Source organism: Pseudophryne corroboree, chromosome 3 (genome assembly GCF_028390025.1).
Source record: "Pseudophryne corroboree isolate aPseCor3 chromosome 3, aPseCor3.hap2, whole genome shotgun sequence".
In the NCBI taxonomy this organism is placed as follows: domain Eukaryota; kingdom Metazoa; phylum Chordata; class Amphibia; order Anura; family Myobatrachidae; genus Pseudophryne; species Pseudophryne corroboree.
In genome coordinates, this window is record NC_086446.1 from 143,281,170 (window position 1) to 143,298,678 (window position 17,509).

At 47.9% G+C, this 17,509-nt stretch overlaps 15 non-coding genes and 1 pseudogene across 15 annotated transcripts; all 16 read right to left on the reverse strand.

The window, feature by feature from the left end:
- Positions 1-3,619: 3,619 nt before the first annotated feature.
- Positions 3,620-3,782, reverse strand: LOC134899448 (U1 spliceosomal RNA). The gene has a single exon (XR_010173126.1). It is a non-coding gene; the product is annotated as a U1 spliceosomal RNA (small nuclear RNA).
- Positions 3,783-3,934: 152 nt separating this feature from the next.
- LOC134898836 (U1 spliceosomal RNA) lies at positions 3,935-4,098 on the reverse strand. The gene has a single exon (XR_010172526.1). It is a non-coding gene; the product is annotated as a U1 spliceosomal RNA (small nuclear RNA).
- A 671-nt stretch (positions 4,099-4,769) lies between these two features.
- On the reverse strand, positions 4,770-4,932 carry LOC134899365 (U1 spliceosomal RNA). The gene has a single exon (XR_010173044.1). It is a non-coding gene; the product is annotated as a U1 spliceosomal RNA (small nuclear RNA).
- Positions 4,933-5,084: 152 nt separating this feature from the next.
- LOC134899003 (U1 spliceosomal RNA) lies at positions 5,085-5,248 on the reverse strand. The gene has a single exon (XR_010172691.1). It is a non-coding gene; the product is annotated as a U1 spliceosomal RNA (small nuclear RNA).
- Positions 5,249-5,919: 671 nt separating this feature from the next.
- LOC134899219 (U1 spliceosomal RNA) lies at positions 5,920-6,082 on the reverse strand. Its single transcript, XR_010172900.1, has one exon. It is a non-coding gene; the product is annotated as a U1 spliceosomal RNA (small nuclear RNA).
- A 152-nt stretch (positions 6,083-6,234) lies between these two features.
- Positions 6,235-6,398, reverse strand: LOC134898881 (U1 spliceosomal RNA). Its single transcript, XR_010172569.1, has one exon. It is a non-coding gene; the product is annotated as a U1 spliceosomal RNA (small nuclear RNA).
- Positions 6,399-7,069: 671 nt separating this feature from the next.
- On the reverse strand, positions 7,070-7,232 carry LOC134899505 (U1 spliceosomal RNA). The gene has a single exon (XR_010173177.1). It is a non-coding gene; the product is annotated as a U1 spliceosomal RNA (small nuclear RNA).
- A 152-nt stretch (positions 7,233-7,384) lies between these two features.
- Positions 7,385-7,548, reverse strand: LOC134899071 (U1 spliceosomal RNA). Its single transcript, XR_010172757.1, has one exon. It is a non-coding gene; the product is annotated as a U1 spliceosomal RNA (small nuclear RNA).
- Positions 7,549-8,219: 671 nt separating this feature from the next.
- On the reverse strand, positions 8,220-8,382 carry LOC134899239 (U1 spliceosomal RNA). The gene has a single exon (XR_010172920.1). It is a non-coding gene; the product is annotated as a U1 spliceosomal RNA (small nuclear RNA).
- A 152-nt stretch (positions 8,383-8,534) lies between these two features.
- LOC134898741 (U1 spliceosomal RNA) lies at positions 8,535-8,698 on the reverse strand. Its single transcript, XR_010172432.1, has one exon. It is a non-coding gene; the product is annotated as a U1 spliceosomal RNA (small nuclear RNA).
- A 671-nt stretch (positions 8,699-9,369) lies between these two features.
- LOC134899653 (U1 spliceosomal RNA) lies at positions 9,370-9,532 on the reverse strand. Its single transcript, XR_010173304.1, has one exon. It is a non-coding gene; the product is annotated as a U1 spliceosomal RNA (small nuclear RNA).
- Positions 9,533-9,684: 152 nt separating this feature from the next.
- On the reverse strand, positions 9,685-9,848 carry LOC134898742 (U1 spliceosomal RNA). Its single transcript, XR_010172433.1, has one exon. It is a non-coding gene; the product is annotated as a U1 spliceosomal RNA (small nuclear RNA).
- A 671-nt stretch (positions 9,849-10,519) lies between these two features.
- On the reverse strand, positions 10,520-10,682 carry LOC134899458 (U1 spliceosomal RNA). Its single transcript, XR_010173136.1, has one exon. It is a non-coding gene; the product is annotated as a U1 spliceosomal RNA (small nuclear RNA).
- A 152-nt stretch (positions 10,683-10,834) lies between these two features.
- Positions 10,835-10,998, reverse strand: LOC134898744 (U1 spliceosomal RNA). Its single transcript, XR_010172434.1, has one exon. It is a non-coding gene; the product is annotated as a U1 spliceosomal RNA (small nuclear RNA).
- A 693-nt stretch (positions 10,999-11,691) lies between these two features.
- LOC134899562 (U1 spliceosomal RNA) lies at positions 11,692-11,833 on the reverse strand (annotated as a pseudogene).
- A 152-nt stretch (positions 11,834-11,985) lies between these two features.
- LOC134898791 (U1 spliceosomal RNA) lies at positions 11,986-12,149 on the reverse strand. Its single transcript, XR_010172481.1, has one exon. It is a non-coding gene; the product is annotated as a U1 spliceosomal RNA (small nuclear RNA).
- Positions 12,150-17,509: the final 5,360 nt, after the last annotated feature.

The following is a 17,509-nucleotide window of genomic DNA, read 5'->3' on the forward strand; positions in this document are numbered from 1 at the left end:
ACACATTTTCAGACGAATGTGGGAGGGCAGAAGGCTGCCTAATACTGAAGCACCCCCAAACAACAAACCAAATGCAGCAACTAGTGCAAGCATTCCTGGGGGAAGGCCTGCAGCAGATGGATTTGAATATGGTGATGTCATCCAAGCAGTGGGCATAGTTGGCTGCAACCCTCGTCTGCATATGAAAAGAGAAAAGGGTCACGCAGGGCATGGCGGCCTTTGTGGGGTTGCGCTTGGATGACGCCTAAATCGCTTTATACACCCCCACCCCCCATCAGTGTGGGCTCATGTTGGCCATGCCCCAGCCCCTGAAGCATTCAAGCTGATTTCTTGCAGCAGCTGGACCCAGTAACAGCTCCAGAGTTGCTCTACAAGACAAGTAAAAGGGTGTGAGCCCTGCAGCACCACCTGTAGTTTGCATACACACATATATAGGACAGCATCTCTTATATGCCCCAGGGTCAATAAAATAGTATCCTTATCTAGGGTATCCATCCCCTCAGATAAGGTATCCGTCCATGCCGCTACAGCACTACACACCCAGGCCGACGCAATTGCCGGTCTGAGTAAGGTACCTGAATGTGTATAAATGGACTTCAGGGTAATCTCCTGTTTGCGGTCAGCAGACTCTTTGAGGGTAGCCGTATACTGGGACGGGAGGGCTACCTTCTTGGATAAGCGTGTTAATGCTTTGTCCACCCTAGGGGAGGATTCCCATCGTAACCTATCCATTGATAGGAAAGGATACGCCATAAGAATCCTTTTGGAAATCTGCAGTCTTTTATCTGGAGATTCCCAAGCTTTTTCACATAACTCGTTCAGCTCGTGTGACCCCCTCAAAGGTTACCTCAGGCTTTTTTCCCTTGTACATATGTACCCTCTTGTCAGGGACAGGGGATTCCTCTCTGATGTGCAAAACATCTTTTATTGCCATAATCATATATCGAATGGATTTTGCCAATTTTGGCTGTAACTTTGCATCATCGTAATCGACACTGGAGTCAGAATCCGTGTCGGTATCTGTGTCAACAATCTGGGATAGTGGGCGCTTATGAGACCCTGACAGTCCCTGCAACATAGGATCAGGCATGGGTTGAGACCCTGACTGTCCCAAAGCTTCAGCCTTGTCTAATCTTTTGTGCAATGAGTTTACACTAGCATTTAAAACATTCCACATATCCATCCAATCAGCTGTCGGTGGAGACACCACATTCATTTGCTCCTGCTCCTCTCTAATATAGCCTTCTTCCTCAGACATGTCGACACACGTGTACCGACACACCACACACACAGGGAATGCTTTTTCTGAAGACAGTTTCCCCACAAGGCCCTTTGGAGAGACAGAGAGAGAGTATGCCAGCACACACCCCAGCGCTATATAACCCAGGAATACACAGTAACTTAACGTTTGCCCAGTAGTACTGCTGTATGTAATTTGCGCCGAATTATGTGCCCCCCCCCCCCTCTTTTCAACTCTCTTGTCTACTATGGTATAAGCAGGGGAGAGTCCGGGGAGCTTCCTCTCAGCGGTGCTGTGAAGAAAAAATGGCGCTGGTGAGTGCTGAGGGAGAAGCCCCGCACCCTCGGCGGCGGGCTTCTGTCCCGCTTAAACTGTAAAATTGGTGGGGGCTCATACATATATATAGTGCCCAGCTGTATATGTGTTATATTTTTGCCAAAAAGAGGTTATATTGCTGCCCAGGTGCCCCGCCCCCCCCTGCGCCCTGCACCCTGCAGTGACTGGAGTGTGTGAGCTGTATGGGAGCAATGGCGCACAGCTGCAGTGCTGTGCGTTACTTCAGTGAAGATCATGAAGTCTTCTGCCACCTCTGAAGTCTTCTTTTCTTCTCATACTCACCCGGCTTCTATCCTCCGGCTCTGCAAGGGGGACGGAGGCGCGGCTCTGGGACGGACGGCGATGGTGAGATCCTGCGTACCAATCCCTCTGGAGCTAATGGTGTCCAGTAGCCTAAGAAGCAGGACCTTGCAACTCAGAGTAGGGCTGCTTCTCTCCCCTCAGTCCCTCGATGAGGGAATCTGTTGCCAGCAGTGCTCCCTGAAAATTAAAAACCTAACAAAATACTTTCTGTCAGAAAGCTCAGGAGAGCTCCTGAAAGCATCCAGTCTCCACTGGGCACAGTATCAAACTGAGGTCTGGAGGAGGGGCATAGAGGGAGGAGCCAGTGTACACCAAGAACTAAAGTCTTTCTTAAAGTACCCATGTCTCCTGCGGAGCCTGTCTATCCCCATGGTCCTTACGGAGTCCCCAGCATCCTCTAGGACGTTAGAGAAAATAGGATTTTAATACCTACCGGTAAATCCTTTTCTCTTAGTCCGTAGAGGATGCTGGGCACCCGTCCCAGTGCGTACTGTGTCTGCAGTTATTAAATGGCCCTTAACTCCAGAATATTTATGTGGAGACAACTTTCCTGACTTGACCATCTTCCTTGGATGTTTTCCCCTGTGTGACTGCTCCCCAGCCTCGGAGGGTTGCATCCGTGGTCCCTAGGATCCAGTCCTGGATCCCGAACCATCGCCCCTCTAGGAGGTGAGAACTGTGCAGCCACCAATGGAGTGAGATTCTGGTCTTGGAAGACAGGATTATCCTCCGGTGCATGTGTAGGTGGGATCCGGACCACTTGTCCAACAGGTCTCACTGGAACACTCTGGCATGGAACCTGCCAAACTGAATGGCCTCGTAGGCCGCAACCATCTTTCCAAGCAACAGAATGCATTGATGGATTAACACTCTTGCTGGTTTTAGAATTTGTTTGACCAGACTCTGGATCTCCATAGCCTTTCCACTGGAAGAAAGCCTCTTCTGTGTCCAGTATGACTCCCAAAAACAACAACCGCGTCATTGGGACCAACTGCGATTTTGAATAGAACCTCACCCTGGGAGAACAATCTTCATGACCATGGTATCTCCTATGCAAAATAAGTATGATTTGGGATAGGGCTGGGGAGGGCCGCTGCTCAGGCACATCTCTGTCAAGTAAAGGAGATTCAACTGAGGCAGCACAAGGGAACTCACATCTGGGGACAACAACTGCAGGGAGAACACATATTTTCAGATGAACATGGGAGGGCAGAAGGCTGCCTAATACTGAAGCACCCCCAAACAACAAACCAAATGCAACAACTAGTGCAAGCATTCCTGGGGGAAGGCCTGCAGCAGATGGATTTGCATATGGTTGTGTCATCCAAGTAGTGGGTCAAAGTTGGCTTCAACCCTCGTCTGCATATGAAAAGAGAAAAGGGGCGTGCAGGGCATGGCGGCCTTTTGCGGCGCTTGGATGACCCCTAGTTCACATTAAACACCCCCACCCTCCTTCGGTGTGGGGCTCATGTTGGCAATGCCCCAGCCCCTGAAGCATTCAAGCTGATTTCTTGCAGCAGCTTGGCACTGTAACAGCTCCAGAGCTGCTCTGTAAGGCAAGTAAAAGGGTGTGGGCCCTGCAGCACTACCTGTAGTTCGCATTGTGCGTTGGAAGGCACAAAGTAAGCAGACAGGAGGAGAAGTCAGGATAGTGCACAAGGGTATAGAAGGGAGGGGCTCAAAAAAAAAGAAGTGGAAACAGACAGCAAACTAGGCTGGAGAGAGACCTGAGACAAAGAGATCTGAATTATATGAAAGCCGACCAGTGGAAACACAAATTATGCAGTCAAGTGTCCCACATTTGGGGAAATCGCAGTAGCAGCACACCCAGAGTGCAATGGGTGAGCCTTGCCCTGGGAGAAGCACCTTCCTGATCATAGTATCTCACCTGGCAGGTAAGTAGGAGTTGGGCTAGAGCTGGGGAGGGTCGCTGCTCGGGCACCCCCCTGTCAAGTGAAGGAGATCCAACTGAGGCAGCGCAAGGGAACTCTCGAAAGAAGAACAAGGCTAGAGGAAGATCTGAGACAAAGAAATCTGACTTTTACCAGAGCTGACCAGAGGAAAGCACAAACACAGTCCCCCACTACCACAAATAATGCAGTCGAGTTTCCCACATTTGGGGAAATCACAGGGGTCAGCATACCCAGAATGCAATGAATGAACCTCACCCTGGGAGAAGAATCTTCATGACCATGGTATCTCCTATGCAAAATAAGTATGATTTGGGATAGGGCTGGGGAGGGCCGCTGCTCAGGCATATCTCTGTCAAGTAAAGGAGATTCAACTGAGGCAGCACAAGGGAACTCTCATCTGGGGACAACAACTGCTGGGAGAACACATATTTTCAGATGAACATGGGAGGGCAGAAGGCTGCCTAATACTAAAGCACCCCCAAACAACAAACCAAATGCAACAACTTGTACAAGCATTCCTGGGGGAAGGTTTGCAGAAGACGCATTTGCATACAGTGATGTCATCCAAGCAGTGGGACAAAGTTGGCTGGAACCCTCATCTGCATATGAAAAGAGAAAAGGGGTATGCAGGGCATGGCGGCCTTTTGCGGCGCTTGGATGACCCTTAGTTCGCATTAAATACCCCCACCCTCCTTTGGTGTGGGGCTCATGTTGGCAATGCCCCTGCCCCTGAAGCATTCAAGCTGATTTCTTGCAGCAGCTTGGCACTGTAACAGCTCCAGAGCTGCTCTGTAAGGCAAGTAAAAGGGTGTGGGCCCTGCAGCACTACCTGTAGTTCGCATTGTGTGTTGGAAGGCACAAAGTAAGCAGACGGGAGAAGTCAGGATAGTGCGCAAGGGCATAGAAGGGAGCGGCTCAAGAAAAGAGAAGTGGAAACAGACAGCAAACTAGGCTGGAGAGAAACCTGAGAAAAAGAGATCTGAATTATACGAGAGCCGACCAGGGGAAACACAAATTATGCAGTCAAGTGTCCCACATTTGGGGAAATCGCAGGAGCAGCACACCCAGAGTGCAATGGGTGAGCCTTGCCCTGGGAGAAGCACATTCATGATCATAGTATCTCACCTGGCAGGTAAGTAGGAGTTGGGCTAGAGCTGGGGAGGGTCGCTGCTCAAGCACCCCCCTGTCAAGTGAAGGAGATCCAACTGAGGCAGCACAAAGGAACTCTCGAAAGAAGAACAAGGCTAGAGGAAGAAATGAGACAAAGAAATCTGACTTTTACCAGAGCTGACCAGAGGAAAGCACAAACACAGTTCCCCACTACCACAAATAATGCAGTCAAGTTTCCCACATTTGGGGAAATCACAGGGGTCAGCATACCTAGAATGCAATGAATGAACCTCACCCTGGGAGAACAATCTTCATGACCATGGTATCTCCTATGCAAAATAAGTATGATTTGGGATAGGGCTGGGGAGGGCCGCTGCTCAGGCACATCTCTGTCAAGTAAAGGAGATTCAACTGAGGCAGCACAAGGGAACTCTCATCTGGGGACAACAACTGCAGGGAGAACACATATTTTCAGATGAACATGGGAGGGCAGAAGGCTGCCTAATACTGAAGCACCCCCAAACAACAAACCAAATGCAACAACTAGTGCAAGCATTCCTGGGGGAAGGCCTGCAGCAGATTGATTTGCATATGGTTATGTCATCCAAGCAGTGGGTCAAAGTTGGCTTCAACCCTCGTCTGCATATGAAAAGAGAAAAGGGGCGTGCAGGGCATGGCGGCCTTTTGCGGCGCTTGGATGACCCCTAGTTCGTATTAAACACCTCCACCCTCCTTCGGTGTGGGGCTCATGTTGGCTATGCCCCAGCCCCTTAAGCATTCAAGCTGATTTCTTGCAGCAGCTGGGCACTGTAACAGCTCCAGAGCTGCTTTGTAAGGCAAGTAAAAGGGTGTGGGCCCTGCAGGACTACCTGTAGTTTGCATTGTGCATTGGAAGGCACAAAGTAAGCAGACGGGAGAAGTCAGGATAGTGCGCAAGGGCATAGAAGGGAGCGGCTCAAGAAAAGAGAAGTGGAAACAGACAGCAAACTAGGCTGGTGAGAGACCTGAGACAAAGAGATCTGAATTATACGAGAGCCGACCAAGGGAAACAAAAATTATGCAGTCAAGTTTCCCACATTTGGGTAAATCGCAGGAGCAGCACACCCAGAGTGCAATGGGTGAGCCTTGCCCTGGGAGAAGCACCTTCATGATCATAGTATCTCACCTGGCAGGTAAGTAGGAGTTGGGCTAGAGCTGGGGAGGGTCGCTGCTCGGGCACCCCCCTGTCAAGTGAAGGAGATCCAACTGAGGCAGCGCAAGGGAACGCTCGAAAGAAGAACAAGGCTAGAGGAAGATCTGAGACAAAGAAATCTGACTTTTACCAGAGCTGACCAGAGGAAAGCACAAACACAGTCCCCCACTACCACAAATAATGCAGTCGAGTTTCCCACATTTGGGGAAATCACAGGGGTCAGCATACATAGAATGCAATGAATGAACCTCACCCTGGGAGAACAATCTTCATGACCATGGTATCTCCTATGCAAAATAAGTATGATTTGGGATAGGGCTGGGGAGGGCCGCTGCTCAGGCACATCTCTGTCAAGTAAAGGAGATTCAACTGAGGCAGCACAAGGGAACTCTCATCTGGGGACAACAACTGCAGTGAGAACACATATTTTCAGATGAACATGGGAGGGCAGAAGGCTGCCTAATACTGAAGCACCCCCAAACAACAAACCAAATGCAACAACTAGTGCAAGCATTCCTGGGGGAAGGCCTGCAGCAGATGGATTTGCATATGGTTCTGTCATCCAAGCAGTGGGTCAAAGTTGGCTTCAACCCTCGTCTGCATATGAAAAGAGAAAAGGGGCGTGCAGGGCATGGCGGCCTTTTGCGGCGCTTGGATGACCCCTAGTTCGCATTAAACACCTCCACCCTCCTTCGGTGTGGGGCTCATGTTGGCTATGCCCCAGCCCCTTAAGCATTCAAGCTGATTTCTTGCAGCAGCTGGGCACTGTAACAGCTCCAGAGCTGCTCTGTAAGGCAAGTAAAAGGGTGTGGGCCCTGCAGCACTACCTGTAGTTCGCATTGTGCGTTGGAATGCACAAAGTAAGCAGACGGGAGAAGTCAGGATAGTGCGCAAGGGCATAGAAGGGAGCGGCTCAAGAAAAGAGAAGTGGAAACAGACAGCAAACTAGGCTGGAGAGAGACCTGAGACAAAGAGATCTGAATTATACGAGAGCCGACCAGGGGAAACACAAATTATGCAGTCAAGTGTCCCACATTTGGGGAAATCGCAGGAGCAACACACCCAGAGTGCAATGGGTAAGCCTTGCCCTGGGAGAAGCACCTTCATGATCATAGTATCTCACTTGGCAGGTAAGTAGGAGTTGGGCTAGAGCTGGGGAGGGTCGCTGCTCGGGCACCCCCCTGTCAAGTGAAGGAGATCCAACTGAGACAGCACAAGAGAACTCTCAAAAGAAGAACAAGGCTAGAGGAAGATCTGAGGCAAAGAAATCTGACTTTTACCAGAGCTGACCAGAGAAAAGCACAAACACAGTCCCCCACTACCACAAATAATGCAGTCGAGTTTCCCACATTTGGGGAAATCACAGGGGTCAGCATACCCAGAATGCAATGAATGAACCTCACCCTGGGAGAACAATCTTCATGACCATGGTATCTATTATGCAAAATAAGTATGATTTGGGATAGGGCTGGGGAGGGCCGCTGCTCAGGCACATCTCTGTCAAGTAAAGGAGATTCAACTGAGGCAGCACAAGGGAACTCTCATCTGGGGACAACAACTGCAGGGAGAACACATATTTTCAGATGAACATGGGAGGGCAGAAGGCTGCGTAATACTGAAGCACCCCCAAACAACAAACCAAATGCAACAACTAGTGCAAGCATTCCTGGGGGAGGGCCTGCAGCAGATGGATTTGCATATGGTGATGTCATCCAAGCAGTGGGTCAAAGTTGGCTTCAACCCTCGTCTGCATATGAAAAGAGAAAAGGGGCGTGCAGGGCATGGCGGCCTTTTGCGGCGCTTGGATGACCCCTAGTTCGCATTAAACACCTCCACCCTCCTTCGGTGTGGGGCTCATGTTGGCTATGCCCCAGCCCCTTAAGCATTCAAGCTGATTTCTTGCAGCAGCTGGGCACTGTAACAGCTCCAGAGCTGCTTTGTAAGGCAAGTAAAAGGGTGTGGGCCCTGCAGCACTACCTGTAGTTTGCATTGTGCATTGGAAGGCACAAAGTAAGCAGACGGGAGACGTCAGGATAGTGCGCAAGGGCATAGAAGGGAGCGGCTCAAGAAAAGAGAAGTGGAAACAGACAGCAAACTAGGCTGGAGAGAGACCTGAGACAAAGAGATCTGAATTATACGAGAGCCGACCAAGGGAAACAAAAATTATGCAGTCAAGTTTCCCACATTTGGGGAAATCGCAGGAGCAGCACACCCAGAGTGCAATGGGTGAGCTTTGCCCTGGGAGAAGCACCTTCATGATCATAGTATCTCACCTGGCAGGTAAGTAGGAGTTGGGCTAGAGCTGGGGAGGGTCACTGCTCGGGCACCCCCCTGTCAAGTGAAGGAGATCCAACTGAGGCAGCGCAAGGGAACTCTCGAAAGAAGAACAAGGCTAGAGGAAGATCTGAGACAAAGAAATCTGACTTTTACCAGAGCTGACCAGAGGAAAGCACAAACACAGTCCCCCACTACCACAAATAATGCAGTCGAGTTTCCCACATTTGGGGAAATCACAGGGGTCAGCATACCCAGAATGCAATGAATGAACCTCACCCTGGGAGAACAATCTTCATGACCATGGTATCTCCTATGCAAAATAAGTATGATTTGGGATAGGGCTGGGGAGGGCCGCTGCTCAGGCACATCTCTGTCAAGTAAAGGAGATTCAACTGAGGCAGCACAAGGGAACTCTCATCTGGGGACAACAACTGCAGGGAGAACACATATTTTCAGATGAACATGGGAGGGCAGAAGGCTGCCTAATACTGAAGCACCCCCAAACAACAAACCAAATGCAACAACTAGTGCAAGCATTCCTGGGGGAAGGCCTGCAGCAGATGGATTTGCATATGGTTCTGTCATCCAAGCAGTGGGTCAAAGTTGGCTTCAACCCTCGTCTGCATATGAAAAGAGAAAAGGGGCGTGCAGGGCATGGCGGCCTTTTGCGGCGCTTGGATGACCCCTAGTTCGCATTAAACACCTCCACCCTCCTTCGGTGTGGGGCTCATGTTGGCTATGCCCCAGCCCCTTAAGCATTCAAGCTGATTTCTTGCAGCAGCTGGGCACTGTAACAGCTCCAGAGCTGCTCTGTAAGGCAAGTAAAAGGGTGTGGGCCCTGCAGCACTACCTGTAGTTCGCATTGTGCGTTGGAATGCACAAAGTAAGCAGACGGGAGAAGTCAGGATAGTGCGCAAGGGCATAGAAGGTAGCGGCTCAAGAAAAGAGAAGTGGAAACAGACAGCAAACTAGGCTGGAGAGAGACCTGAGACAAAGAGATCTGAATTATACGAGAGCCGACCAGGGGAAACACAAATTATGCAGTCAAGTGTCCCACATTTGGGGAAATCGCAGGAGCAACACACCCAGAGAGCAATGGGTGAGCCTTGCCATGGGAGAAGCACCTTCAAGATCATAGTATTTAACCTGGCAGGTAAGTAGGAGTTGGGCTAGAACTGGGGAGGGTCGCTGCTCGGGCACCCCCCTGTCAAGTGAAGGAGATCCAACTGAGACAGCACAAGAGAACTCTCAAAAGAAGAACAAGGCTAGAGGAATATCTGAGACAAAGAAATCTGACTTTTACCAGAGCTGACCAGAGGAAAGCACAAACACAGTCCCCCACTACCACAAATAATGCAGTCGAGTTTCCCACATTTGGGGAAATCACAGGGGTCAGCATACCCAGAATGCAATGAATGAACCTCACCCTGGGAGAACAATCTTCATGACCATGGTATCTCCTATGCAAAATAAGTATGATTTGGGATAGGGCTGGGGAGGGCCGCTGCTCAGGCACATCTCTGTCAAGTAAAGGAGATTCAACTGAGGCAGCACAAGGGAACTCTCATCTGGGGACAACAACTGCAGGGAGAACACATATTTTCAGATGAACATGGGAGGGCAGAAGGCTGCCTAATACTGAAGCACCCCCAAACAACAAACCAAATGCAACAACTAGTACAAGCATTCCTGGGGGAAGGTCTGCAGAAGACGCATTTGCATACAGTGATGTCATCCAAGCAGTGGGCCAAAGTTGGCTGGAACCCTCATCTGCATATGAAAAGAGAAAAGGGGTATGCAGGGCATGGCGGCCTTTTGCGGCGCTTGGATGACCCTTAGTTCGCATTAAACACCCCCACCCTCCTTCGGTGTGGGGCTCATGTTGGCTATGCCCCAGCCCCTTAAGCATTCAAGCTGATTTCTTGCAGCAGCTGGGCACTGTAACAGCTCCAGAGCTGCTTTGTAAGGCAAGTAAAAGGGTGTGGGCCCTGCAGCACTACCTGTAGTTTGCATTGTGCATTGGAAGGCACAAAGTAAGCAGACGGGAAAAGTCAGGATAATGCGCAAGGGCATAGAAGGGAGCGGCTCAAGAAAAGAGAAGTGGAAACAGACAGCAAACTAGGCTGGAGAGAGACCTGAGACAAAGAGATCTGAATTATACAAGAGTCGACCAAGGGAAACAAAAATTATGCAGTCATGTTTCCCACATTTGGGGAAATCGCAGGAGCAGCACACCCAGAGTGCAATGGGTGAGCCTTGCCCTGGGAGAAGCACCTTCATGATCATAGTATCTCACCTGGCATGTAAGTAGGAGTTGGGCTAGAGCTGGGGAGGGTCGCTGCTCGGGCACCCCCATGTCAAGTGAAGGAGATCCAACTGAGGCAGCGCAAGGGAACTCTCGAAAGAAGAACAAGGCTAGAGGAAGATCTGAGACAAAGAAATCTGACTTTTACCAGAGCTGACCAGAGGAAAGCACAAACACAGTCCCCCACTACCACAAATAATGCAGTCGAGTTTCCCACATTTGGGGAAATCACAGGGGTCAGCATACCCAGAATGCAATGAATGAACCTCACCCTGGGAGAACAATCTTCATGACCATGGTATCTCCTATGCAAAATAAGTATGATTTGGGATAGGGCTGGGGAGGGCCGCTGCTCAGGAACATCTCTGTCAAGTAAAGGAGATTCAACTGAGGCAGCACAAGGGAACTCTCATCTGGGGACAACAACTGCAGGGAGAACACATATTTTCAGATGAACATGGGAGGGCAGAAGGCTGCCTAATACTGAAGCACCCCCAAACAACAAACCAAATGCAACAACTAGTACAAGCATTCCTGGGGGAAGGCCTGCAGCAGATGGATTTGCATATGGTGATGTCATCCAAGCAGTGGGTCAAAGTTGGCTTCAACCCTCGTCTGCATATGAAAAGAGAAAAGGGGTGTGCAGGGCATGGCGGCCTTTTGCGGCGCTTGGATGACCCCTAGTTCGCATTAAACACCTCCACCCTCCTTCGGTGTGGGGCTCATGAGTGCTATGCCCCAGCCCCTTAAGCATTCAAGCTGATTTCTTGCAGCAGCTTGGGCACTGTAACAGCTCCAGAGCTCCTCTGTAAGGCAAGTAAAAGGGTGTGGGCCCTGCAGCACTACCTGTAGTTCGCATTGTGCGTTGGAATGCACAAAGTAAGCAGACGGGAAAAGTCAGGATAGTGCGCAAGGGCATAGAAGGGAGCGGCTCAAGAAAAGAGAAGTGGAAACAGAGAGCAAACTAGGCTGGAGAGAGACCTGAGACAAAGAGATCTGAATTATCTCAGAGCCGACCAGGGGAAACACAAATTATGCAGTCAAGTGTCCCACATTTGGGGAAATCGCAGGAGCAACACACCCAGAGTGCAATGGGTAAGCCTTGCCCTGGGAGAAGCACCTTCATGATCATAGTATCTCACTTGGCAGGTAAGTAGGAGTTGGGCTAGAGCTGGGGAGGGTCGCTGCTCGGGCACCCCCCTGTCAAGTGAAGGAGATCCAACTGAGACAGCACAAGAGAACTCTCAAAAGAAGAACAAGGCTAGAGGAAGATCTGAGGCAAAGAAATCTGACTTTTACGAGAGCTGACCAGAGAAAAGCACAAACACAGTCCCCCACTACCACAAATAATGCAGTCGAGTTTCCCACATTTGGGGAAATCACAGGGGTCAGCATACCCAGAATGCAATGAATGAACCTCACCCTGGGAGAACAATCTTCATGACCATGGTATCTCCTATGCAAAATAAGTATGATTTGGGATAGGGCTGGGGAGGGCCGCTGCTCAGGCACATCTCTGTCAAGTAAAGGAGATTCAACTGAGGCAGCACAAGGGAACTCTCATCTGGGGACAACAACTGCAGGGAGAACACATATTTTCAGATGAACATGGGAGGGCAGAAGGCTGCCTAATACTGAAGCACCCCCAAACAACAAACCAAATGCAACAACTAGTACAAGCATTCCTGGGGGAAGGCCTGCAGCAGATGGATTTGCATATGGTGATGTCATCCAAGCAGTGGGCCAAAGTTGGCTGGAACCCTCATCTGCACATGAAAAGAGAAAAGGGGTATGCAGGGCATGGCGGCCTTTTGCATTGTGCGTTGGAATGCACAAAGTAAGCAGACGAGAGAAGTCAGGATAGTGCGCAAGGGCATAGAAGGGAGCGGCTCAAGAAAAGAGAAGTGGAAACAGACAGCAAACTAGGCTGGAGAGAGACCTGAGACAAAGAGATCTGAATTATACGAGAGCCGACCAAGTTCAATCCCACCCAGGAACGTAATTGACCTTGTTATCAGATTTTGGTGATCTTTAAGTAGACAAGTCAAAATTTCAAACCCCCTCTTATGGTGTAGGGTACCTGGCCTTCTCTGATGTAATCAGAGTTAGATTTGATTCAGTGATTTTATAAAAACAGCTAGGAAGCACAATTTAGCAGTGGGTTGCAGAGAAAAAGAAATATGCTGGCAAAAAAATCCAATTGAGTGATTAAACAGCTCTTCATTTTCTGGCTTTATTTTTATGCTAACAAATTTGTTCTCCTGAAAAGTGTCCACAAAGCCAAGTCTCTGATTAACACCTTTGTAAGGATGGTTTTTCACCTATTACTAAATTAAACTTGCTTCATTGGAAAGGCAGCAAGATGCATCCTCATTTCAATGTCTACTGAAATAATACGGGTTGACACCAGGAAACATTAACGCCACTGCATCCTTGCTGCTTTCTCATGTGGAAGTCTGTTTAATGTGAAAACAAGGTGATATCTAATTAGCACACAGGTAAGGAATTAAGAAAATCTTTATTTAAGGGTGAAGATGTTGCTAACAAAATCGTTGCCCCAATGCATCATTGAAATTCAAGCTGAAAAGATGATTTTAATATATCACTTGTACATTTTGTATTGCTCTTCTGGTGACAATGTAGTTTGTTTTTGTCAATTACCATTTTAATAATAGGGTAAAGAAAATTAAGTGGATTTTTGAAAGAAAACAATACTGTCAATATACTATTAAAACAAATAAAAATGGTAAAAGTTATTGTACTTTAAGTAAAAATAAAAGAACCAAAATATCAATCCCAGTTTTGGATTACTTTAATTAACAAAAAAAAAATGCATATAGCAAAGGATAGTTTCAATCTGCCTACCTCTGGGTTATGGGCCCAGCATGCTTCCATTGCAGTACTCTGCTGCACATGTAAGTGCAAGAGAACCTGAAGCACTCACTCATCATGGAAAAGTACCAATGTGTTTCTTCGTTGGTTGGTGGAAGAAACATCTTACAAAAACTCTCCAGATTATTGACTTTTTAAAGTTTTTCTAGGAAACGTTCTAGATAAATGCTTATTAGCCTTTGTCAGTATGTACTTTTTGCAAAGTGTCTCTGTGGCGCAATCGGTTAGTGTGTTCGGCTATTAACCAAAAGGTTGGTGGTTCAATCCCACCCAGGGACGTAATTGACCTTTTGATCAGATTTTGGTGATCTTTAAGTAGACAAGTCAAAATTTCAAACCCCCTGTTATGGTGTAGGGTACCTGGCCTTCTCTGATGTAATCAGAGTTAGATTTGATTCAGTGATTTTATAAAAACAGCTAGGAAGCACAATTTAGCAGTGGGTTGCAGAGAAAAAGAAATATGCTGGCAAAAAAATCCAATTGAGTGATTAATAGAGATGAGCGGGTTCGGTTCCTCGGAATCCGAACCCGCCCGAACTTCAGCTTTTTTTACACGGATCCGAGCGACTCGGATCTTCCCGCCTTGCTCGGTTAACCCGAGCGCGCCCGAACGTCATCATGACGCTGTCGGATTCTCGCGAGGCTCGGATTCTATCGCGAGACTCGGATTCTATATAAGGAGCCGCGCGTCGCCGCCATTTTCACACGTGCATTTAGATTGATAGGGAGAGGACGTGGCTGGCGTCCTCTCCATTTAGATTAGAAGAGAGAGAGTGAGATTGAGACAGAGACACTTGATTTACTGGAGCTTAGGAGTACTAGAGAGTGCAGAGTTTACTAGTGACTGACCACTGACCAGTGACCACCAGTGCAGTTTTATTTAATATAATCCGTTCTCTGCCTGAAAAAAAACGATACACAGTGACTCAGTCACATACCATATCTGTGCTCAGCCCAGTGTGCTGCATCATCTATGTATAATATCTGACTGTGCTCACACAGCTTAATTGTGGGGGAGACTGGGGAGCAGTTATAGGTTATAGCAGGAGCCAGGAGTACATACATATTATTAAAATTAAACAGTGCACACTTTTGCTGCAGGCAGGAGTGCCACTGCCAGTGTGACTGACCAGTGACCTGACCACACTGACCACCAGTATAGTATACTATATTGTGATTGCCTGAAAAAGTTAAACACTCGTCGTGTGACTTGTGTGGTGTTTTTTTATTCTATAAAAAACTCATTCTGCTGACAGACAGTGTCCAGCAGGTCCGTCATTATATAATATATACCTGTCCGGCTGCAGTAGTGATATATATATATTTTTTATATCATTATTTATCATCCAGTCGCAGCAGACACAGTACGGTAGTTCACGGCTGTAGCTACCTCTGTGTCGGCACTCGGCAGTCCATCCATAATTGTATACCACCTACCCGTGGTTTTTTTTTTCTTCTTTATACATACTACATCTCATTATCATCCAGTCTATATTAGCAGCAGACACAGTACAGTACGGTAGTCCACGGCTGTAGCTACCTCTGTGTCGGCACTCGGCAGTCCATCCATAATTGTATACCACCTACCCGTGGTTTTTTTTTCTTTCTTCTTTATACATACTACATCTCATTATCAACCAGTCTATATTAGCAGCAGACACAGTACAGTACGGTAGTCCACGGCTGTAGCTACCTCTGTGTCGGCACTCGGCAGTCCGTCCATAATTGTATACCACCTACCCGTGGTTTTTTTTTCTTTCTTCTTTATACATACTACATCTCATTATCATCCAGTCTATATTAGCAGCAGACACAGTACAGTACGGTAGTCCACGGCTGTAGCTACCTCTGTGTCGGCACTCGGCAGTCCGTCCATAATTGTATACCACCTACCCGTGGTTTTTTTTTCTTTCTTCTTTATACATACTACATCTCATTATCAACCAGTCTATATTAGCAGCAGACACAGTACAGTACGGTAGTCCACGGCTGTAGCTACCTCTGTGTCGGCACTCGGCAGTCCATCCATAATTGTATACCACCTACCCGTGGTTTTTTTTTCTTTCTTCTTTATACATACTACATCTCATTATCAACCAGTCTATATTAGCAGCAGACACAGTACAGTACGGTAGTCCACGGCTGTAGCTACCTCTGTGTCGGCACTCGGCAGTCCATCCATAATTGTATACCACCTACCCATGGTTTTTTTTTCTTTCTTCTTTATACATACTACATCTCATTATCATCCAGTCTATATTAGCAGCAGACACAGTACAGTACGGTAGTCCACGGCTGTAGCTACCTCTGTGTCGGCACTCGGCAGTCCATCCATAATTGTATACCACCTACCCGTGGTTTTTTTTTTCTTCTTTATACATACTACATCTCATTATCATCCAGTCTATATTAGCAGCAGACACAGTACAGTACGTTATTCCACGGCTGTAGCTACCTCTGTGTCGGCACTCGGCAGTCCATCCATAATTGTATACCACCTACCCGTGGTTTTTTTTTCTTTCTTCTTTATACATACTACATCTCATTATCAACCAGTCTATATTAGCAGCAGACACAGTACAGTACGGTAGTCCACGGCTGTAGCTACCTCTGTGTCGGCACTCGGCAGTCCGTCCATAATTGTATACCACCTACCCGTGGTTTTTTTTTCTTTCTTCTTTATACATACTACATCTCATTATCATCCAGTCTATATTAGCAGCAGACACAGTACAGTACGGTAGTCCACGGCTGTAGCTACCTCTGTGTCGGAACTCGGCAGTCTGTCCATAATTGTATACCACCTACCCGTGGTTTTTTTTTCTTTCTTCTTTATACATACTACATCTCATTATCAACCAGTCTATATTAGCAGCAGACACAGTACAGTACGGTAGTCCACGGCTGTAGCTACCTCTGTGTCGGCACTCGGCAGTCCATCCATAATTGTATACCACCTACCCGTGGTTTTTTTTTCTTTCTTCTTTATACATACTACATCTCATTATCAACCAGTCTATATTAGCAGCAGACACAGTACAGTACGGTAGTCCACGGCTGTAGCTACCTCTGTGTCGGCACTCGGCAGTCCATCCATAATTGTATACCACCTACCCGTGGTTTTTTTTTCTTTCTTCTTTATACATACTACATCTCATTATCAACCAGTCTATATTAGCAGCAGACACAGTACAGTACGGTAGTCCACGGCTGTAGCTACCTCTGTGTCGGCACTCGGCAGTCCATCCATAATTGTATACTAGTATCCATCCATCTCCATTGTTTACCTGAGGTGCCTTTTAGTTGTGCCTATTAAAATATGGAGAACAAAAATGTTGAGGTTCCAAAATTAGGGAAAGATCAAGATCCACTTCCACCTCGTGCTGAAGCTGCTGCCACTAGTCATGGCCGAGACGATGAAATGCCAGCAACGTCGTCTGCCAAGGCCGATGCCCAATGTCATAGTACAGAGCATGTCAAATCCAAAACACCAAATATCAGTAAAAAAAGGACTCCAAAACCTAAAATAAAATTGTCGGAGGAGAAGCGTAAACTTGCCAATATGCCATTTACCACACGGAGTGGCAAGGAACGGCTGAGGCCCTGGCCTATGTTCATGGCTAGTGGTTCAGCTTCACATGAGGATGGAAGCACTCAGCCTCTCGCTAGAAAACTGAAAAGACTCAAGCTGGCAAAAGCACCGCAAAGAACTGTGCGTTCTTCGAAATCCCAAATCCACAAGGAGAGTCCAATTGTGTCGGTTGCGATGCCTGACCTTCCCAACACTGGACGTGAAGATCATGCGCCTTCCACCATTTGCACGCCCCCTGCAAGTGCTGGAAGGAGCACCCGCAGTCCAGTTCCTGATAGTCAGATTGAAGATGTCAGTGTTGAAGTACACCAGGATGAGGAGGATATGGGTGTTGCTGGCGCTGGGGAGG